This window comes from Cupressus sempervirens, chromosome 7 (assembly GCF_028749045.1).
Source record: "Cupressus sempervirens isolate cs-2001-9-10 chromosome 7, ASM2874904v1, whole genome shotgun sequence".
NCBI lineage: Eukaryota > Viridiplantae > Streptophyta > Pinopsida > Cupressales > Cupressaceae > Cupressus > Cupressus sempervirens.
In genome coordinates this window covers 478,084,176-478,109,647 of record NC_143124.1, presented here as the reverse complement: position 1 = coordinate 478,109,647, position 25,472 = coordinate 478,084,176, and positions in this window count along the sequence as shown.

Genomic DNA, 25,472 nt, shown 5'->3' with positions numbered 1-25,472 from the left:
CTTGAGTTCATACTAGTGGATTTCCTTCTTCCCTGGTATGGAGCAAGTTAGGGATGTACTCTATTATATTTTGGTAGTTTGGGAGTAGGAAGTTGTGTTGGTGATTTTTGGGGACAAGCCCTAGGTCAAATATCCCCATGTATTTGACTTTTGTTTTGGAGAAATTCGAGTGGACAGATTGATGGAAAGGGTTTGAGGACCTAATGTTTAAACAAAGTTCCCTTTTTTAAGCCTAAAAAACAACCTAGAAGTGGAGACTAGATTCCATGCACCCATTTTTTACCACTTGCCTTGAAAACTAAGCCTAAAGTAGCTAACTAGGTTTGTGTACTTGGTTGTGGTTAGGATATGCTAGAGTGGAGTTGGTTCTTGTAACTTTGGAGTTAGGAAGAACTAATAAAAGGGTGCTTAAAACTCTAATTTGTTCCTCAGGTCCTTTGGTGAGTTTTAGAGTTATTGGTCAAAATCAACACTAGGAGACTTAATAGTCTTCTAGGGCTAATCTTGCAAATCTAGTTGAGGGTTGTTGGGAGTGCAACCAATAGTGGATTTACCTTATTTAGGTTGATTCTAAGTTTTTCCAAGACTTTGCTAGAAGTTGTAAAGCCTAGAACAACAAAATCCCTATTTTGCCCATTTTGAGGGAGTTGGCTCTATTTGCTCAAGTTGGGTTCATATTAGCTTTGTTTCTTTCTTAGAGTGGTGAGACTTGAAACTTTCCTTAGTTATTCCTAGGAGGGATATACACTTGTGAGAGTAAAACATAACATCAGTTCAACCCTTGGAACAAATTTGAAGGTTGTGTGAGATTTGGCTTATTTGTTGGCTTCCATTGTAAGCTAAAGGGTAGACCTAGGGCTTCTTTGGTTTTTTTTTCTTGTATTGATGCTAGCCACATTAATAGAGTAATAGTAGGATAAACTTGGTCATAATGTGAGGTTAGATTGGTTAGAAGAGCCCCACAATGCAATATTGCTCCTAATTGCTCAAAATTTCTCATTTGGCTCAATAGAGCATTTTTGGGTTTTGAGGACCAAATAAGGTAATAAATTGTTTTAGGGTCATTATTAGGTGTCTTGGATCCATGTTAGTCATTTTGGAAAGTTTTGTAGCAAGTAGAGAAATTTTGGGTAAAAAATTTGCAAATTTGCAAAAATTGCTCATTTCTCACAAAGTTGTCATTGACAACTTTTGCAACTTTTATGCAAAAAGAGAAACTTATTTGTGGGAGCCCTTCAACCACTTAAAGTATTTTTAAATTTACATTATAATCTTATATAAGGTCGAACTTAACCTTTTCAAGGGGTTGGGAGAAGGAAAAATGACAATGTATGGATTGTAATAAACATTTTGTTTATTACAACAATCATTTGCTTTGAGTGTTTTTTTCATGCTTTGTAAAGATTAGACTTAGGGTTCCATTACATATTTTATCATTATGGATCATCTCTCCCTTCTAATCATGTGGAAGAACTTCTAAATAGACCCCATCTTCTCCCACAAACCCAACAACAACTTCTTAACTATTTGTAACCGTTTGCAATAGTGTACTAACTTAACATATGAAAATGTTGTCAAATTGACAACAAAGTTGTCAACTTGAAAACTCAACATTTATATATTAATCTAAAGACTCTTTAACTTATTTACACTATAAAATTCTAAAAATATCCATTAGTCCTTTCTCTTAGCCATTTTTGGCATTCTTGACAACATTTTGTCAATTTTGCAATTTACATCTATTTATGCATATCTTGTATCTTAACCTTGAATGACCTATGACTCCTCCATACTATAACTTTTATGAACCAAATAAATTTCATTTGACTATGACATTAACATTAAATGACTTTTATCTCCTTGAACCTCACTTGTGCCATTTTTCCCTAAGTTTTCCTATTCTTGGCAATGTATTACGAATTTGACAATTTCATGCTTCTCTTACATTTTTATGGCTTCAATAGCCATGGTTCATCAACAAATTAATTTACATATCATCATTAGGCATTGATTGTGGTACAAGGGCACCGAGGATAAACAAGAAATTCATGAAGCTAGTCAAGTTACACAAGAAGACTATGAAGACTTGGGAGTTGCCTAATGAAGATCAATGTTCCAAGAAAGGCTATTGGGTTCTAAATGATTTAAATCCAATAAATTATAATATGTTGGCTTCTATAATGGTTTGGTGCCATGAAGTGGAATTTTAATTTAGGAATGAATTTATATCCTTAAAAGGAGTAAATAAATGTAATTTGGACCATTAGTGTCCAATAGATGTTTTAGGATAGGTCCAAGTTATAATAGTGATGATATTAAGTCTCCTAGGTTATGGAAAACCTTTGAAGTTCTTAAAATCCAATTTAACAAGGTTTTAAGCATTTTTGAAAGTTTAAATATTCAAAGTTAACAACTAGTAGCTAGTTTAGGGGGGGAAGTAGTATTTTAATGTTTAAAAAATTCAACTAATCCCTATAATTTGTTGGAAGAGGTTAGGGAAGTTTATTTTTGATTTATTATATTATAGATGATTCCTTTTTTACAGATATAATGCTTGGAAGTGTATGGCAAGAAGAGGGAATCAATAAATAGATGTTTAAATCTGCAAATCTATTATTCTTATGCATTGTTGAAGGGTTTCAATACTTTTTTTGGGGTTCTAATTTCATGTTGGAATACTAAGAAATCTAAAAGCAATCATTCACTAGTCGAATGTATTGTGATTCAATTTAACTCCCAGTTCTTTACGTTTTGACTGGTGTAATCCAAAATGTGATAGCAAAATGCATTGATTTCCTTGAAGTTTCTTTACATTGTCAATGTAAATTGTTTTTATTGAAGTGTATAGAGGATTTAGTAAGGCATTGGAAGAACACATTACACATTTGGAATGATTTGAGAGTCATCTTACATGATTGTTCCTACACCTATAGCAAATTGACTGATTTTACTAAGTCTTCTACTTTGTTTTGAAGATTTACTTGTAATTAATACCCTTTCCATGGACCTAAAGGCTTGGGACCCATGGAAGGATGAATACTAACTATGTATCATAGTTACTAATAAACTTGTCTACAGACATATTGAAGAAGTGGAGTTATCATTGGTTGGAGCAAAGTGTTCCCTAAGGGAAATAATAGCTAGGGAGCAATAGTGAGAGATTGGCCTTAAGGTAAAAGAAATTTTATGTTTTGGTTGACCATATATTTTCAAAATCATGGTGAATCAATCACCAAATATATCTGGAAGTGTTTGGAGAAGGGAGATTGGAGAAACCCTTAATTCAAGGGTTTAAGAGAGGTATTTTGGGGTTTTTGATGTTACAAGTGTGTTGGGTTGATTTTCTCTTGGATTTAGAGGTTTTTAACCATTTAATGACACCATCCAAGGTTTGGAAACTTGGGGATATTTATATGATATAGTTGCTTTCTAAAATCACCCATTTTTTATGCTTTTTGGGGTCACATAGTGAGGACAGTCATATACTTTCCAAAAAAAACTACCATTTCCTTTTGGTATGTTAAGGTACTCCATAAAGGGTACTCAAATATATTATTTATTTGCCTAGTATTTTGGGAAAAGTTGAAGAAAAAGCTATTTGAGTGCTGCTACAGGGCTACAAGGCAGGCTATTAGCCCTAGTTGGTGACTTTTGGAGATCTGATTATGAAACCTTGAATAGAAGTTTGTAAACCTTTATAAAATTTTGAATTACATGTTTTGAGGCCATTGGACCACACTTTGAGTCTTGTTTGAGTGTTCTTTGATATTTCAGCTATTGAAGCTATCTTAGGATCATTAAGATTGGGCATTGAAGAAGCTTGTTGACTTGATCTCATTTTGTTATTTGGGCCTTGGATCCACCATATCCTTTGAATTATATTTCCCTTGGTAGCTTCATGGTCTCCTTGATAGGTCCTAGTGTACCTTGTAGTTTCGTGTGTCCATTTGGTGCCCCTGCACCAATATATGATGTTATGTGTTATGTATTATTATTTATCTTTTATATATTTGATTGATTTAAGTGGTTGGAATTATTATATTTTGTGTACAACTAAATCACCCCCTCCCTAAGATGTGCTTGTCTCTTCTTGGGCCTAAGAATTGGTATTATAGCCAAGTCCTTTTAAATATGTTTGATCACTTAACATGATATTTGACATGGAAAGTTTACAAAATGATGGTCCTAAGTTTTATGGAACCAAAAACCTAGTTTGGAAGAATGGTATGACTACTTGTATGATATGTATGGGAGATGAACATTGGGATATTAGTGAGAAGCCTTATGATATACCAAATGATCTATCAAATGCTACTACAAATCAAATGAAGCAACTCAAGAAAAAACATTATAGAAAGTTAATATTTGATTAGTGCCTTGTCTAATATAGAGTATTATCACATCCATGGATCAATGATAACCCATGAGGCATTGAAAAAGCTAGAAACTATTTGTAAAGGTGATGGGTATGTTGAGCAATCTAAGTTGTAGGGTCTTTAAGGGAAGTATGAAGATATAATGGTGAGGGAAAGTGAACTATTTCACCATTTATGTGGAGAGTGAATGATATATTTTGTTCAATTATAAATAGATATGGCACCTTAAGTGATGCAGAGGTAAGTGGTCAACCAATTATTTGATGTAGAAACAACTAATTATCCCTTTACTTTAAAACAATACCCTTATATCTTCGTCAAGTGTAACTAAAACAATGACCCAACCCACTCAATATTTTATTAGAGGATAATAATTCAAAAGGCTTAACCCACTAAACTCCACACCTTTGGATCCACAAGACTAACTGCACTTCCAAACTTCTTCAAGCAAGCAAGTTATCCAAGTTGCCAAAAACACCTACAAACTCCATATGACTCAAAATAACTCCAAATATGCAAAGGACTTAACCAAGGGTTAAACAAGACTTTTATGAGTTATATAATGTGTATTCAATTGGATTTAACCATCCACTTGGCTAGACCCAACTCCCAATGCCTAATTCTTCCAAGGTGTCTTAAGAGACCTAATTGACAAATTAGTAGCCATCCAACAACACAAAAGTCTAAATAACTTAAACTTTATCCAAAGAACTTGACAAGATAATTATATTTCTGGGCACCCTTTTCAAAGTACTAAAACATATCAAAATCTTTCATATAGTCATTTTGGACCAGCACCCTTTTTTCTGACTGATGCCCTATTTTTTAACATGAAAATGGCTACTTTAATAAAGAAACTCCCAGTATAATAGACTCCCATACCTTGTAACTTTCAACAATCATCATTCATGGCATAAAACTCCCAATTTCATAAGAAATCTATCCCAGACCTACTGGAACCCCAAAATCCCAAATTACCTTCTTTCAAACCCTCAAATCTAGGGTATCACCAATATCACCTTCCCCAAAACTTCTAGATCAAATTGATTGATCATGCACCTTTACATTGGTCATATAAGATGATCCAAATCACAAAATACTCCTTTCACATGGCTAGAACTCCCGCTGTTGTACCTAACCACCATTTTCATGCTGATTTCTTCACTATTTCAGATTGTGATCACATTCCCATCTGTTTCTCTATGTATAAAATGTTAGATTTATATAATACAAGGTTAATCATTTCCATTTCATGGTCTCAGGGCCCTTGATCCCATGAATGGATCCTCTACATTAAAGAGATCAGTATAATTGTTAGGTAAAAGTATTGAAAATTGTGACTGTTATGTGGATGTGCAAAATAGTGACTTTGATTAAGTTTTAAAACATTCAAAAGGAATTGGAAATTGCTGCTAGGTCTTACTCAATCCATTTGAAATGCTTCTCAACTTCAAAGATTCGAAAAGATCCCCCAAGAAGTAATCAAAATGACAAAAAAATTAATTTTAATATTTGAATTTTAATCAAAAAAGTAATCATAGCCATTTATTTTTTAATATTTCAATTTTTTAAATAAAAAAATGGCTTTAATTTGATATTCAACCCTTATTCTAATACCTAGACCTATCCGCTACCCATTCTAAACTTCTTGTAAACTTAGGTTTTGGACAACATTAGTCCAATGCAAACAAACTCTTGGTCATTTAAAGACATTGCAACTATGACTTTCAGTCCTTTGAGGACATCACAAAATAAACACATTTGATTACATTGTTTGGTCATGAAAATCATTATAACTTTTAATTCTCGTCCATTTGAATTTTCTAGATATCTCCTTCTCCTACTCACTCCTTTGACCTTCATGGTGTGTTTATGTATCTTCATAGAATGACCTTAGTGCCCCTACACCGTTAAGTGATGATGATGAACATGAGTAAAATTATGAGATCTTTTCCTACATGTTACTATGAAAAAGTGATATTTATTTAGAAATAAAGAACTATAAAAAAGTTTCAAGAGAAGCTTAGGCTGGAATACTTTTTTTCTATGAGATGACTACTCTTGGTAATGAGCTACCAAATATTGAAACTACACTCAAATCCAATATTTATAAGGATAAGGAAGAATTTTTGAAAGATAGTAGCTATGCTAAGTGTAAAAATTTTCTCAAGGAAAAATATGAAAATGAAAAGATCTTGTAGCTCAATCGATAACACAAATGTTCCAATTGTTGGCCAACACACACACTTGTTGTATAGTCATGGATATTGTGATCATTCTTGAACTTGAACAACTAAAACCATGTTAGAAATAGTGTTGTGCAAAAGGACTACAAAATAGAGGGAAATGGCCATCAAATATGCATAATTTAATTAGCTACATTAAATAGTCCTTTACTTCATAAATTACTTCAACTCAATCATTACATTATATAGACAACCTCATCATATGTCACTTGAAAAAACCTATCATGTACAACATGAGGGACAAATTCACAAAATTAAATCTTAAAATGTTACAATAGTACAAACCTCATGGAACACACATGGGATGAATATACATAATCAAGTATTAACCCTTTCCAACATTCCAACTTTATGATAATAATTTACTAGTCAAAGTCCAACAAATTGGAAATGACTGCAAGTATTCTTGGGTATCTATTATAGGCAAAGATGGTTTGGAATCAAATTAAGAGTATTAGTCTTGTAGCCAGGAAAATGAGCTCAATAAACACTTTTGAGATGGTCATCTCATGATGATCATGGATAAATCATTTCTAGGTTCTCTTACTTTTTTTAGAATATACTAACTATATTTCATATTGATCAACTCTAGAAAGAAACTGATTTGAAAAGAATTATTTTTTATGACACTGCATCAATCATTTAAGAAAGGATACATGAGAGTGTCTTGTTTCCAAATTTGAACCCAAAACACATAAGGCAATAAAAATTGTAAGAAGCAACATAACCAAATAAATATAATCTCACGAGGGCACAACCCTCTATACTAGACTCTATTAGGCTACAATATGACCAATCCTCTTATAGGGTGATTCTAGAACTTGTTCTTTACTATTCAAAGCATAAGTTGAACCTACCCAATATATACCTGCATCACTTCCAGTGTATTTAGAACTTTTTCAATTGACCACATCAATGCTCCATATACTCTCATTAGCTACAATGACAATCAATAGATGGACTAAATAGCTAGAGAAGCAAATAGATTAGAAGCACCATGCCTTGGTTGCCAATGTTAGCAATGCAGTGGTGAAGACTCAATATCAAAACTAATACCACCACATTGCCTTGGTCAATATGTGATCTAGTGTCTTTGCCACATCCTTTGAATTTCCATTGTTTTTTCTAGAAGCCCATAGGCAATACCAAGGATTGCAAAAATAATTACAAAAATAACTAGGAGTGCACCACAAGCTTCCATGGATGTTGGAAAACAATCCAAAATACCCCCATCCATAACAATAATTGCAGCATCCTGCCATACATGGATAATTGTTGTTGACTGATGAACAGTGCACTATCAAACCTCCAATACCCAAAATTATGAAAAGAACAAAAAATCCTGCATTTTAAAAATTTGAGTGAGCAATAACTGCTCATATGGAGGTTGCAAACATAGTGGTTACCATAAGAAGAAATTATTTATTTCATAAAATTACTGTATCCACTCATTCAAGAATCAATAGATCTTCTATTATTGTTCTTTAAGTTGTACTATGATGAACATAGCAATGCCATAGGAAATGCACTGATTCTAAATGTTATCTCAAGGGATAATGAAAACAAGTTGATATGTCTTTGTTTGTTTCCACTGATGAAGAATAGATTTATTTCATGGTATGTACTGATTACACATGCAAGTCTTATTTAATTGACTTGAATTTTTATGTAATGGTATATGTTAAGAAGAGTACCAATACAATTGAGTTACCCTATGGATGTAGGTGGAGGTTTGGGTAAGCCAAGACATGGATAGAGGGGGTATAATGTGTAGACTGTAGATTACATGTTGACATCATCCACTCCAACTCCCAAGTGATGGTAGCTACAAATTCTTCTACTCCACATCCTTGGGGTTGCTAATTGAGATAAGCTTGGCAAATCCTCTATGGCTGACATTTTATTGTGTTGATAGTCATCTAAAGTCCATTGCATTGTGTTTAAATGTTGGATGTATCACCTTAGTAATAGTTCATAGGAATAATGAAACATAAAAATGAATGATGAAATTGTTGTTGAAAGTAAAGACCCTGTGATCACTATTAATAATTTGTATGCATGATGTGTGTAAGAACAATTAGTTACTAGTTCTTGTGACTAGGAGTGAACCAAAGATCATACACTTTGGTCTTAATGCTTCCAAATAGACAACATCTAAAAAATTTATAAGAAGGATTTTATAAGTTTATGATTTGTATATAGATTTCTTTTGGAGTTTATCTAAAATAATTATAGATGACAAAACAAATAAAAGATAAAAGCATGTTAGTCATAATATCATTATTGGTAACAATGTTCCAAATGCAAAGAACTATTTTTTTGAGCTTCTAGCAATGATCAAGTGGCTTACTGAATGGCTTGATGAGTCTTGGAAACTTCTCCCATTGTATCCTTGCTTTTGCCAGTTTGAAGTTTTTGGTTACATGCACACAATCATGACTTTAGATCACAAATAATTCACATAAAATTTTCATTAAATTTTGATCTAAACAAAAAATTCTAAACTTTCACTTATTCAAATGACTAATCTGAAAATGGGTCCTATTAAAGAATCTAATATAAATTCAAATAATGTATCTAGATTCTAAACAAATGAAAACATAAAATCTGTGATTTAAACTTATCTCATCACTTATAAATAATAACAATACCCACCTTGTCATGTGGAAAGTCTTGGGGAAGAGGTTGCAACATTGTATTTGGATCCAATTGATCACTCTTTCTCTCTCTTCCTCTCTCCTATTCAATCTAATGAGCCAATTGGATCTACTTTACATTTTAATGTCTCAAGTATTGCCTTGTGGTCTGACTTGTAAACTTTCCAAAGAATCTTATTATGTGGTTTTCCACCATATTTTATCAAGTGGACATTTGATGTGACAACAAGGTTTGAATAATGAAGAATCTTCCTCTCTGTTTGTCACTCCTCAAATAACCATAAGTTAGGGTTCTTCATAGAATATTGTCTAAGCCATGTGCTAGTTACAACCACCACACAAAAATGGTACTCTAAACCTTCACCATCTATAATCAAGTGATCCAATTTTTGTTTTTCTTGGACACAATGATACAAATAATAATATGTCCCTTCTTCATTGTCTTCAAGTGCAATGACAACAAAAACATGGCCTGTAGTGACAAATGTACAAAATGCAGTTATTAAATCAGAAAATAGTTAGGTAAAAGTTATAAAGTTAGTTATATATATATATATATATATATATATATATATATATATATATATATATATATATATATATATATATTACCAAGTTGTACTAGACCAAAAAAGCGATCAAGGTCAACAAACGAATCCATCTCTATCATTTTTAGTGCTTGTGGGGGCAATAGGTGTAAATTGGGTCCAAAACTCGTATATCTCATTTGTCCACCCATTCAGTCGACTCACACTCATTCCAATTTTCCTCTGCACATGATGGATAATAGCATGCCATTTTTTGTGTGGGTACTCCATGAACCTATATCAGAGCTTCTAAAAGAGTGCAACTCACTGGATCTTGTTAGTGTGCAAAAATCCTCATATGGTGCATTGTTAGTATTATCTATCAACCAGAAAAATCTACAAACCATAGACTCACCTTCCTTACCTAGACCCATTGTAGTGTTACACCACTGGACAATGGATTTTGCATCTATCAATATTGCTTCATCTCTATACCTTAGTTCTTCACGAGCTAAGGCTCTTTTTATACATTTTCCTACACCATTGTGCTCTCCTTTTCCATGACCAACCTCTATGAAATTCCATGACTAGCCTCTATGAAATTCCACATATATTGAATTCTACACAACCTGTGCATCCTGCTCAACCAATAGAACATTCGTGCATTCTTGAATTGAGATGTGCAATTGTCTGACCAACTAATGTGCTGACGATATGTTATGCCCCTGTTAGCCAAATCTCCATAAAATAGTTAAAAACAACCCTATACAAACTCCGTAGAATGTGATCTATCATTGCTGATGTAAAAATGGTACTCCCTCAAAATCTTCCTGTCAAAAAATATGGAAACCTATTGAGAACTATAATACTTTTCTTGCACCTCATTTTGTGGCTGTAGTGTGTAGTTCTCTACAAAGTCTACAACTGAAACAATGGTATCCAGTGGAAATGTATCCTTGCACAACTTGAATTGCAAATCTAGCCATCGAGTTCTATGTGTATGCCTTGCATGCTAGTAAATAATCTTTTCATGAAAAATCTTCATGAACTCATACACTAGAAACTTTTCAATGAATAAATCACATCTTTTATCCTATTTCCCATCTTTTAGAGCATATGTCACTATCTTAAATTTTTTCTAACCTACTATTTCATTTCTAATTGCATGTGTACTATTCATATGTTCACAAGTTGATAAAAGTTGTAGAGAATCACAAAATAAGCATGTACCATCCAAGCACAATGTCTTGTAAAATTGTTAGCCATCCCCTATTTCACATAAAATGTTGGATATAATGAATTCTCTTGAAGATCTTGGTGGCTCATTCATGTCACAATCTTGCAAAACAAACTCATAATGCAAAAACACACATATATGCCTAAAAACATCAAGATGGTTAGAAAACTCAATATGTATCCTATAGCAAGAAGTTGTGTGTGTGTGATTTATCTTGACATAAAAAGGTTTACCCATCTCAAAAAATCTTTGACTTATTCGAATTTGAGGATACATACTAATAAATTTTGCCAAAAATTGTGTCTGAGTTGAGTCCAAAAAATGTTTCACATGTGGGTCACGATTTTGGTTACCAATCCTGCTTCTTACAATGTCTCTTTGATTAGCAAAAACACGTGTGCTATTTTTCCAAAAATATTCGATCAATGATTTCAAAGCTTCACTAATTTCTTTATCATTTTGTGGTAGTCTACCACTAAATGTCCATAACTCATTTTTTGTTGGATCTTCCAGTCTCTCATGCCTTAGCATGGCTCTCCTTAGAGTACCTCTACCAATTTTCAATATTTTTCTTGTCTTTCTCATGAGTCAAGCTTTCTTCATTTGGGTACTTACTATTGTTGACGTAAGTACTCATCTTTTGATATTACTATCTTTGGTGCATGATTTAGAACCCAATTTTTCATAAGCACTCATTAGATTCTTTACAATGTTTTTTTCATTTGAATCGTCCATCGTTCTTAGCCCAAGAATCTTCATGATAGGCCTAAATTTCAAATTCCTCATCATTTCAACAAATAATTCACATTGACTTGTAATATTTAATTCTTCAAAAACTAATCTCCACAGATGATTAACTTTTCTTTGGCAAGTACACTTGCTAATCTTGTCAGACATTGATTTCAAAATGTTAGTATTAGTATCAATCAAATATTTTGGTCTTCTAAAACAAATTCTAGAAGGTGTTATAATCTCTTCCATTCCCTCAACATTTTGAACATCAACATAAGGTTGAGTGTATTATGTACCTTCAACCGAAGATGATGTGCCTTGGCAATAAGATGCAAAAGATGGAATATCACCTACTTGATATGTTGATGTTGTGCCCTCAACATGACATGATGGAGTGTGTACATTGTCAGATCTACAAATTAGGGTCTCTTCAAGATGAGAGGATGATATGACTCCAACATTGGAAGATGGTGTAGCTTCACAATTCAATTGTCTTCTTGAGCATAACAGTCTCATTTGTTCTCTTTGTCTTTCCAATTCTTCCTCTTTGTTTCTTTATATCAGTGGTTCTTGATCCTCTTCGAAAGTCAATTCTTCATTATTGCTTTACAATTTACTTTGTTCACGTAGTAGTTTCATTTTATCTCTTTTAATTGCAAAATCTCTCTCCCTATCTTCATTTGTGTGAGTTTTTGGTTTCTTCCTTGGCATGATGATGATTTCTACATGTCAAGTTATTCAAACATCTGAATTACTTACAATGTGTAAATTACAAATCATTCAAATACATATAAAAATAACAATTATTTCAATGAATACAAAATATATATCAAACAACTTGTCAAATTTCTAACCATTTAGAAATAAAATTACATTCAAACATACAAGTTTCAATGAATTCACTATATATTAAACAACATGTCAAATTATAATCAAATTTGTATCTATATATCAACAAACAACATTTAAAAAGGATTGCACTAACCTTTTATATACAAAAAATATTTAAAAAGCCTTCAAATAGCATATCCAATGATTGAATTTGGTGTTTGCTACCTTCAAAAAGTCTTCAAATAGTGTTTTCTATGTTGAAACTTGTGTTTTCTGTCAGAACAATAGAATGCACAACAAACCAAAAGCAAAGAATGGATGAAATGGGACCCAAACTTGCTTTGTGACCATTTTTGGGTGATTTGACATAGTGCATACACACTATAGCATGTATACACTATGTCAAAACACATCTCTCCCTATCTCACCATCCCCCATCCCCTACTCTCTCTCTCCTCTCCCATCCCCTACTATCCCTTAGTCTCTCTCTCCTCTCCCATCCCCTACTCTCTCTCTCACTCTCCCTCTCCTACTCTCTCTCCCATTGCCTACCTCTCTCACTCTCCCTCTCCTACTCCCTCTCCCATTACCTACTCTCTCTCACTCACTCTCTCTCCCATCCCCTACTCTCTCAATATCTATCCTCTCCCATCCCCTCTCTCTCTCTCTCCTCTCCTATCCCCTACTCTCTCTATCTCACACACTCCCATCCCCCCTCTCTCTCAAGATACTCTCTCTCTCCCATCCCCTACTCTCTCTCTCTCTCTTGCTCCCCCTCTCCCATTGCCTACTCTCTCTCTCTCTCCCTCTCCCATCGCCTACTCTCTCTCACCCTCTCTCCTCTCCCATCCCCTACTCTCTAGATCTCTCACACACACTCCCATCCTCCCTTTCTCCCTCTCCCACTCCCTCTCCCACTACCTACTCTCTCTCTCACACTCTCTCTCTCCCTCTCTACTCTCTCTCTCCCATCCCCTACTCTTAGTCTCTCTCCCACCCCTACTCTCTCTTAAACTCTCTCCCATCCCCTACTCTCTCTCTCTCTCTCTCATCCTATTCTCTCTCTGCCACCCCCTACTCTCTCTCACTCTCTCCCATCCCCTACTCTCTCTTACACACACTCTCATCCCCCCAGTCTCTCTCCCTCTCCCACCACCTAGGCCCTTTCTCCCATCTGCCTCTCTCTCTCTCTCTTGGGCTACTCTCTCCCCTCTCCCATCCCCTAAACTTTCTCTTTTATAGATAGACACTCCCATCCCCACTCTCTCTCCTCTCCCACCACCTACTCTCTAGATCTCTCACACACACTCCCATCCCCCCTCTCTCTCCCCCTCTCCCACTCCCTCTTCCACTACCTACTATATCTCTCTTACTCTCTCTATCCCTCTCTACTCTCTCTCCCATCCCCTACTCTTTCTCTCTCCCATCCCTAACTCTCTCTCACACTCTCTCCCATACCCTACTCTCTCACACTCTCTCCCATCCTTTCACTCTGTCTCTCCCATCCCATACTCTCTCTCTTTACCACCCCCTACTCTCTCTCTCTCTCTCACATTATCACACTTTCTCCCATCCCCTACTCTCTCTCTTTCATAGACATACACACACTCTCATCCTCCCTCTTTCTCTTCTCTCCCATCCCCTACTCTCTAGATCTTTCACACACACTCCCATCCCCCCCTCTCTCTCCCTCTTCCTACTCTCTCTCACACTCTCTCCCATTCCCTACTCTCTCTCACACTCTCTACCATCCTTTACTCTCACTCTCTCCCTCTCCCACCGCCTGCTCTCTATTCCCCATCCCCTACTCCCTCTCCCCTCTCCCATCCACTACTCTCTAGATCTATCACACACACTTCCATCCCCATATCTCTCTCCCTCTCCCACTCCCTCTCCCACCACCTACTCTCTCTCTCTCTCTCTCTCTCTCTCTCTCCCCCCCCCCCATCCCTTACTCTCACTCTCTCTCTCCCATCCCCTACTCTCCCTCTCTTATACACATTCACATCCCCCATCTCTCTCTCTCTCCCACTCCCTCTCCCACCACCTTCTCTCTCTCCCCCATCCCCTACTCTCTCTCTCTCCCCTCTCCCATACCATAGTCTCTCTCTTTCACAAACACACACTCCCATCCCCCCTCTCTCTCCTCTCACATTTCCTACTCTCTAGATTTGTCACACACACTCCCATCCTCCCTCTCTCTCTCCCTCTTGCACCACTTGCTATCTCTCTCTCAAGTACTCTCTCTCCCTCTCTACTTTTTCTCTCCCATCCCCTACTCTCACTCTCTCTCTCCCACCCTGTACGAGCTCTCTCTACCACCCCCTACTCTCTCACACTCTCACACTCTCTCCCATCCCCTACTCTATCTCTCTTACACACATTACCGTTCCCCCCTCTCTCTCCCTCTCCCACTCCCTCTCCCACTGCCTACTCTCTCTCTCCCCTCTCCATCCCCTAAACTCTCTCTTTCACAGATACACACTCCCATCCCCCCTCTCTCTCCTCTTCTATCCCCTTCTCTCTAGATCTCACACACACACACACACACTCCCATTCCCCTTCTCTCTCTCTCTCCCTCCCACTCCCTCTTCCACCACCTACTCTCTCTCTCTCTCTCTCTCTCTCCCATCCCCTACTCTCACTCTCTCTACCATCCCTACTTTCTCTCACTCTCTCCCATCGCCTAATCTCTCTCTTACACACAATCCCATCCCCCCTCTCTCTCCCTCTCCCTCTCCCTCTCCCACTCCCTCTCCCACTACCTACTCTCTTTCTCTCCCATCCCTTAATCTCTCTCTCTCTCTATCTCTCTCTCCCCTCTCAAATTCCCTACTCTCTCTCTTTCACATGCACACCCATCCCCCTCTCTCTCCTCTCCCATCCCCTACTTTGTCTCTCACTCACTATCCCTCTCCCACTCCCTCTCCCACCACCTACTCTCTCTCTCACTCTCACTCACTCTCTCACTCTCACTCTCTCCCTCTCTACTCTCTCTACCACCCCCTACTCTCTCTCACATGTTCACACTCTCTCCCATCCCCTACTCTCTCTCTCTCTCTCTTACACACATTTCCATCCCCCCTCCCTCTCCCTCTCCCACTCCCTCTCCCACTACCTACTCTCTCCCTCTCATCCCCTACTCTCTCTCAATCTACTCTCTCCCCCACCTCTCTCATTCCCTACTCTTTCTCTTTCACACACATGCACCCCCATCCTCCTCTCTCTTGCTCTCTCTCTCCCACTCTGTCTCATGTTGCCTACTCTCTCTCTCCCCCATCCCCTACTCTCAATCTCTCTCCTATCCTATACTCTCTCTCTCCCCATCCCCTACTCTCAATCTCTCTCTCTCCCATCTTATACTCTCTCTCTACCACCCCTACTCTCTTTCACACTTTCTCTCTCTCCCATCCCCTACTCTCTCTCTCTCTTACACACATTCCCATTCCCCCCTCTCTCTCTCCCTCTCCCACTCCCTCTCCCACTACCTACTCTCTCTCCCATCCCCTACTCTCTCTTTTTCACACACACCACATGCTCCCATCCCCCCTCTCTCTCCTCTCTCATCCCTTACTCTCAAGATCTCTCACACACATTCCCATCCCCCCCTCTCTCTCCCTCTCCCACTCCCTCTTCCACCACCCACTATCTCTCTCTCTCTCTCACTCTCTACCCCATCCCCTACTCTCTCTCTCTCCCCTCTCCCATCCCCTACTTTCTCTCTTTTCCACCCCTAGTCTCTCACACACACACTCCCATCCTCCTCTCTCTCTCTTTCCCTCTCTTGCTCCCTCTCCCACTACCTACTCTCTCTCTGACACCCCTACTCACTATCTCACACTTCCTCTCTCTCCCATACCCTACTCTCAATCTCTCTCCCCCATCACATACTCTCTCTTTGCCACCCCTACTCTCACTCGCACTTCGTCTCTCTCCCATCCCCTACTCTCTCTCACATTCCCTACTTTCTCTCTATCTCTCTCTCACACACATGACCATCCCCCCCTCTCTCTTACTCTTTCTTTTTGTCTCTTCTTCCTTCTCTATGCACTATTTAGGTCCCAATAATGTGTGTGCAGTATAGCATGCACACACTATTGAGACCCAAATTCAAAAACCATTAAATAGTGTGTGCATGTTATAGCGCACATGTGTTATTCAAAGCTTTGAATTAAACCAAGCCTATGGCTTGGTTTTTCCTTGGAGATCCAAACCAAAGGTTTGGAGTCTATAAACAAGTCTGAGATGTGTTTTGCTACAAACATACACAAAATGATTGATTTTTCTTGTGTGCTCTCTTTCAAGATTTTTCGTGGTTAGGCATTGATAAGATCAGGTTACATGACATTGTAGGTCTCTGTGTTAGCTATATAACCATATAATATTTTTTTTAATTTGAACTATTTCAAGCCTTTCATCTATAATTTATTTTGAATGTATGTCCATTTTTTGTCAAAAACCACCATGTACTAATTGGGTTGTAGATTTTAGCTTGTTCATCAAATTTTGCAACAACTTAGTTTTTTTTAAACTAGACTCCATTCTACACACTTTGAAAAAAAGAAGTTTTGATTTTAGATTAGTTTTCAATCATTTCTAGGGGGAGCACATAGATATTTCATGTTTTTGGGATGTGTCTAGTTAAAAAATTCATAAAAAATAAAATACACATTATAAAATTACCTGAAAAATCTGGGAGCAGTTAAAATTTTAGGGGGGCCACACTTTGTACTATGTTTTTTTTGGAATAAACAGTACCACTTTCTATGGCCCCCTTTTTTGAGGACCTAAAACTAAACCATTTTGAAAAAAAATTAGTAGTTTAGAAACTAGATTCAAAGGACTACTACTTTTTTTTTGTCATATCTTAAAATTTTGAGCATAATTATCTTCTAATTCTTGTGGAAGTTCAAAAATTTCTGATTTTAGAAAAAAGGTGTCCACTTATACCCCTATTTTGGCACCAAAACTTGGTGCACTTACCCCATACCATGTAAAAAAAAGTTGTTTGATGAATGTCAGCCTCTTGGATATGAAGCTGATGGTATCCTAACTTAAGATCATTCTTTGATGACACTCATGCTCCCTTCATCTGATCGAACAAGTCATCAATCCTTGACAAATGATATCAGTTCTTTACCATCACCTTATTTAGCTGGCAGTAGTCAATGCACAAATGAAATCATCCATCCATCATCATGAAGATGATTGGTGCACTCCACAGGGATACACTAGGATGAATGTGGCCCTTGGCCAACAATTCCTCCAAATACAATCTTAGTTCACTCAACTCCTGAGTACTCATGTGGTAAGAAGCTTGTGAAATTGACTTCACTCCTAGTACAAGATCAATCTAAAAGTCAATGTCACAATGCGGTGGCATACCTGGTATCTCATCAAGAAACACATCTGCATACTTAGGAAGGAATGGGTGATCATCAAGTGTTATGATATGACTCGACTTCCTCAAGATCACTGATAGAAACAAGAAACAACTAAGAACCCTTCTACACACTCCACTTCAGCTAATTAGCTAAGATCATCTGAAGTGAGACTAGTCTCTATACTCCTAAAAGTTCCACTCACTCACTTGTGTCATCAATACACTTTACCAACTTATGGCAGAAATCTATGTTTTCTTGATGGGTAGCTAACCAGTCCATGCCTAACACAATGCCATACAATCCTAGAGGTAGAATACAAAGATCCACTATTGTGGTGAAGCTTTCCAAATTCAAAATACAACCTCGGACCAATGAGTTTGCAATCACTTTGGAACCCCTAGCTAACTCAACTTGCCACCTATTGACCTGACATGATACCACAAGCCCACATCACTAAACAAGAGATGGTGTAATGAAAGAATCTAAAGCATCAAAGCATAATAACATTAAAGATGAAATACCATGCAATCTACTTGTAGCTTTGACTATTGTACCTTGATTCTTAGCTTGACAGTTGTCAACCACTGCAAAGACTCGATGATTCCTACTAGCATCTCCCACCATAGGCTCAAATCTAGCTGCACTCTTACCAAGTCCTGGTTTAATGGAACACTCAAAAGATTTATGCCTGGGCTGACCACAAGAGTAAAAATTTCCCCCAAAGCTAGAACCTATTCCATGACCACCCTAAGTAGCACTAGGATAAGGTGCACTACCCTTGCTAGAGTTTTGTTGAACACTCTAAGGAGGGAAATCCTGCTAAGATTTCTATCCATGAATCTAGTTATCTCCTTTATTTTCTGAGTCACCTATATATTTCCTGCCTTTAGGTCATTTTCCCCTTGGTTAGAAATTATGACTACCACCTATTGAGGGTAATGATTGGGCTTGCCCCTTCCTTGAGGATTGGGTAAACTATGCATCCTATCCTGAATTTGTGCACTCTAGTTCTGAGAACATGCCTATAGCTCAAGTATTGTCTCAACCCAAGGAACTTCTTGTCATACTAATCTACTATCATGAATCCTTGCTTAAGCTCATGGAATTCATCAATGTGAGCCCCATGATACTCAGACGATAGGAATTTCTCCCTAAACCTCTCCTCAAAGATCTCCCAAGTGAGATCTGCTACATCGATATGAAGCTTGTCACTCTTTGTATCCCAACAAATGGAACCATATTCCCTTAACTACATGATCTTGTAATAGGCCTTCATGTTGCTCCCATAAGGTAGTAAGGAGAAACAACACCCCATATCTAGTAACTAGGTTTCAACCTTGAGTCCTATCCCCTGGCCATCAAATAGCAGTGGTTTGGAGCTCTGAATTTCCTACATCATTTCAACCTGAGTGAAATCATCATTTTCATTATGACCATGGTCTCTCCATTAGTGCCTTCTACCACCAAGTGGTGTATGAGAATTTTCTCATTCATGCTCCTCTGTATGCTTTGACTAATGGGAACCTCCATGATGAGATCCCTCTTCCTGATTATGATACTATTGGCAATCCTCTACACGAGGGATGAACCAAGCAAGAATCTCCTAAAGCACTAGCATCAATGCCCCAATTTGATTCTAATTATTGTTATGCTATTCTCCACCATCGTCTTGCCATTCCTCCTCATGGTGTTCTTCCTCAAGTCATCAATTACTGCCCTGACCACCAGACCTATGTATAGGAGGCATCACTATGGAAGCAACAAGATAAATTTAGAAACATCTATCACAAACATAAGATATGCAATCATGAACCAAAAATATCACAATATCAAACATAAAATACCAATACACCATAGAAAACACAAACATAGTGGAAACATAATGGAGAGATCCCAATGTCGCAACATGGGCTTTGATACTAGATGTAATGCCCCACCCATAGATCCTTGGAACAAGGATAAATATAAGCCAAGATAAAAAAAAACTTTTAAATAAGTATAGATGCACATGACATACAACATACAAGGATCACAAAGATCACAATAGAAGACTAAACAAACATCAAAACACCAAGGGATCTCCACATGCCACTAATAACCAAAATGACAAATCATAGAAGGATGCAAATGATTTATAATCCAAAAAAATTCCAAACTCAAAATGCAATTCCAAGGCATTTGAGAACACCAACAAGGGTATCTAAAACACCTCTGAAAAACATTTGGTCAAACTGAAAAGTTCCCGTTGTCTGCTCAAACAAGTTTTTCCAAAACCCAAGTGATACTTTAATTCATTATTGTGTGATACTTTCCAATATCATATGACCTCTTTAATGAAAGAGTGTGATACTTTCAGGGTTTGGGTAACACTTCTCAAGAAGGCGTGTGATACTTCGTAAGTATCATACAACTCTTCTCCAAAGGGTGTGCAATACTTTAAAGTGTCACATGATAGATTTTTTATGGATGTGCGATACTAGAAAATATTTCATGATTCTTTTTCTTTGGGTGTATAATACTTTAAAGTATCGCCCAATGTTAATGCATGGTCACCCAGGAAAAGCGAGAACACACCAAGGCAATCAAGGGAAGATATAGAAGAAAAATTCTCCACTCTGAGGAGTACCAGATCCACAATCAAGACAAAGACACTCAAACACAATATCTACAAGATGGAAATAGCATCTAACCATCTATCATGCAATGAAGTGAGAAAACTAAAACCAACATCACAATGTACTAAAAAAACATCGTAATAAACTAAACAACCAAACTAAGTATGTTATTCCTCCCAAGCATAATAGAATCATGAGACCTCAAAGGTACTAGCCACCTCCCTTGTGTAACATCCCAAACTACCAACTAGATAGTCAAAGTTCTCTTATAAGGACATCAATACTAAATTGTAATAACATCATAAGAACAAGAAATCTAACATCCTAAACCAAAAGTAATATATACTTCAACTAAACAAATAACATCATAACATCATATGCTAAACATCATAATGAAGAAATGTGTCAAGACTACATCATCTAAATATGATTTACAAGCATTCCAATGAAAACATAAATTACAAGAAAGCATACTCTAGACCCTGATGTACCAAGTGAAAACATCCAACAATGATCGCACAAGGAAAATCGACCATCTCTATACACTGATCCCCAATAGTGGTGAAGGTAGCTCTGCCTCCCAACCATGTGGAACTTGTAGGTCCACTCCTACCATGCTGATGTAGATAATGATCTAACTAAAAACACACATAAAGAAAATTTCCATGACTAACACTCACACTATGTAGTATGATGACTAAAACCAAGATCAAGAAATGATGCATAAACTATAGGTCCTGGTTAGACATTCAATGGGTTACTATGTAGGGGTTGACATCATGGAGAGTCACTTGGCATTAACAAGCCCAAGCTAGTATTGGAAGCCAAACTTGCCAATGGGAAATGCACACTTTGGGTGACAACTCTTCCCAACAGAAGGTGCACAAACCCAACTTTTTAACTATCTTATATTTATTACCACCTGAGTTTTTTAATTTAGTTATCACTTAAATAAAACTTCCTCTTCCAACCAATGGGAAATAGTCACCAGGTTGTGAGACAAAAGCCCCTCCATGTGCTACCCTACCTTACCCACGCTCATCCAATGATAAGTGCTCGTAGGCATGGATATTTCCAACCCAACCCCAATGATCATAACTCCCAGAAGTACCACAAAAGATTGGGCCTCACAAATCACCTAAGAAATGTACCTGCACATACTCATGTGTGGCACACCACCATCACAAAGATCATAACACAAGGACTAGATGAGAGCACAAGAAAAATATCACTTAATCGAAAAAACTCAGGAAGACGGATGTAGCATGCATCCCAATGCAACATAAATGTACAACAAGGGTCTGAGTGACATCCAAACGGATGATCTAGGTCCACAACCAACATCATGCCAAGAAAACTTGAGAAAATAGGTCAGCATGCAAAATGATGTAAAAACTCCAAAAATTGGAAAACTTTGAAATTAAAATGTATTTGGTCTTTGGCTACAAAAGATTCAAAAATCCAATAAAAAGCTCTCATATTTTTGTTTTGCAAAAGTGAGAATTCAGAAAATAATTACCTTTTTCAATACTTATTCACTTTTCGAGTGAATAATTGACTAGGGAAAATATCCACTTAGACTAGAAAAACTCCGAATTGACCCAAACAAAAAATGCTATTCCAAGAAATAGGAATTCATTTACAAAAAAATTGGTAGAAATTAAATTCAATAAAATTTAAATCTCGTAAACCCAAAATCATAGAAATTTCCTTAACAACTTTTGTGACAATGCAAACCTCTAAATGTACAAACACACTTACTGGTCTAGTCACATAATGCAAATAATTTCAGATTTAATAATCACTGAAAGGCTTAATTAAACAATTAAAATAAGGATACGTCAACCATATAGGGATGACATTGTTAATAATGAACAACTAAATCACTATCTATAGTTGCCACTACTAGGAATATAAATCCTACAAACTAAAACACACAATCAAGTGCAATTGCATATAGTAACATAGGTGAAGCAATAAATGCATTAGATAACTAATTTAACCATTTAGTCAATTATACTAAAATAATCCATTTACACCACTCATGCTCACATAAAGCATAATGGAACAAGAATGAAGTAAATATCCATAGCATGAAATCCATTACATAACAGAATTACAGATACATCCAAAATACTAGATAACTAGATATTGTCATAGACCTACTATCATCTCAAAATAGCATCAACATGCAAATGTGATAAACTAAATAACATAGAAGTATGGCCTCTATGGTATTGAAATCAAAGTATGACATATGACCCTTAGGTCATCTCATATGCATAAATAATAACAAGAGTATCAAGTACCTCTTGAATCAAAATATAAAAAGGTTCAGACTACAAAAATGAGAGGCACTACATCATCAATATCAATTATGACATGATGAATTCTCCTAGAGAATAGCACATAAACATCACAATAGTGTCAATATTTCAATAGGGATCTATTGTTAGGGGTTCAGGGTAGTTTACACAAAAAACTAAGAAATAGGAAAACACAGTATTCTGATTATGCATTGTATTTTAGGATGAATGTATTAGGATAATCGATAACACACTGATAGAGACAAATGCATTGGGTAACTGGTTGTTCCCGTTTGAAATTTTCACAGAAAAAGGAGCATAAAATTGCATTGTAGTCATGTATTCTATAGAGAATGAGCATGGATTAGGAAAAACAAAACATTCTTTTAGAGAAAGATATACTCGTTACCTAGTTTTTCCAGTTTGCTATCTACCCATTTGATGACACAGTAGTGAACCCTCTCATGAGCGACAACCTCACATTTATAGGGCTCCTTAAGGAATTTTTTGAGCATTGTAGAACATACATTAGCATATGCTACATAGGTCATTCCTGCTATCCTCCAGAAAGGGGTGGTTAATGTGGATGCTACTACTGAAGCCATTCTCTCTTGGAATGCCCTTCAAAATCATGGTCATCATCGATGTCAAATAATGGGTGACTTAAAGGCTTTGGTCACATGCTCATATTTTTTCCTAGCCAAATGATTTAGTAGTTGTTTAAGCTAACTTAGCGCACCTATATTTTCTTCTAATCTATATGTTGAAATTTGTCAAATTTTTGGCGAACCTTTGTAGGTGAGTGAAGAGCACCTTCATGGATGAGCGAATAGTTTAAAGCTAATCTTTTGATTTTCTTGCATTTATAGTGGGCTCTCAATAGAACTCATAGAGTGAAAGCTAGTGTAAAAGTGTCATTTTAAAACATTCACCCAAAACCTACCACTAAGGGATGGTCCTCATGCACCTGCTAAGCTTAATTTGGCTAGCAACCGCTACTCCACAGTTTAAGGAATATATTATAAACTGGTGTACCCATGAAAGTATTATTTTTGGTGCTTATAATTTTGAGACATGTTTATATTTATTTATAATAATATATGAACATAGGTTTGGAGTGAAAAATTGAATGGAAATGTAACTTAATGGCAGGAAGAAAAATAATGAAGGCACTTGCCTCTTTTTCAATATGCAACTGCTGCTTAACTTCAACCCCCCTTTTTTCAACAACCTATTTTCAATTATTAACCAACAACTACACCAAAATAATAGGAGAAAATTTTAAAATTTCCTTTTATGCTTATTTTTAAGCACAAAACATAGTTAAGAAACCACATGGGAACATGGGGTAAGACCCCCAATAGCAGCTCACCCAAAAAATAGTACTTTTTTGTACAAATGGACCAATCAGCAACCAAAAAACTAAAAAGAAATTGGGCAGTAATGGGGGTGGGGGGGTGGGTGGGGAGGTAACAGTTAACGGGGTGATATTGTGTACATGGGAAACAATTGGCTCATTTCCTCTAGCACTTTTTTGGTCTAAATTGGATATATAAAAGAGGTGTGAACATCAATTAGAGGCTAAGGGTTAAATTAAGGATGGCTTAAGGACTTACGTCACATATTCTTATTATTTGGAAAAGGGGCTAAGCAAAGGAGAATATTCTTAGATATAATTATCATGACTACCATTTGTTCTATACTCTAAATTCAAATTCACATTTGTCTTTGATTTCACAATTAAATGATTTAAATTAATTACTTCGATTATTGAAGTTCAATAATTTACATTATTTAAGTATACATTATTTCATTGTATTAAATTAAAATTCATATTTAATTAATATTATTCCATATTTCTTATTATTGTATTTATGTAATAAATTTGTTTAGTACATTAAAATAATAATTAAATCAAATCTCAAATCACAATTAAATGAATTATATTTAATTAATAAGATAATTATTCTTCTCTCATAAAGAAAATAAGTAATTATTTATTTATAATTATGTGCAAGTAGATAAGTTCTTTCATTTATTTGATCATATGATTAATCTTCCTTGTTAATTCAATAATCTTACTTATATGGTAGATGAGGTCTTGGGTTTGAGTCTACTCAAAAGTTAATAAATAATAATAATAATTAATTATAAAAAATAATTATAATTAATCGTGGCTTCGACTTCTTAGCCATCAAAAAAATGTAGTTCCTCCTTAGCAATAACTTAGCAATTCAATCAGCCTTGTTAATTCAGTAATCTTACTTATATCAATCACAACAAATCAATCCCTTCAATTGGAATCCTTAATGGACCCTTTAAAACTCTTTTAAAAACCCACCTAATTTTCTTATTTTGATAACCACAATTGTTTGAAATCTTATGTTAGCATAATTCTAAGGTGAATGTTGAGAACCCAATATTGCATGAGGCAGAGAACAACAACGATGGACTATATGATTTTGCATATTCATTTGTTAGTCCCTACCACCTATAGGTGAGGACTAATGTTTTAACTGTACTTTTACATTAAATCATCTCTCTTGGGAGTAGGGTAAGAA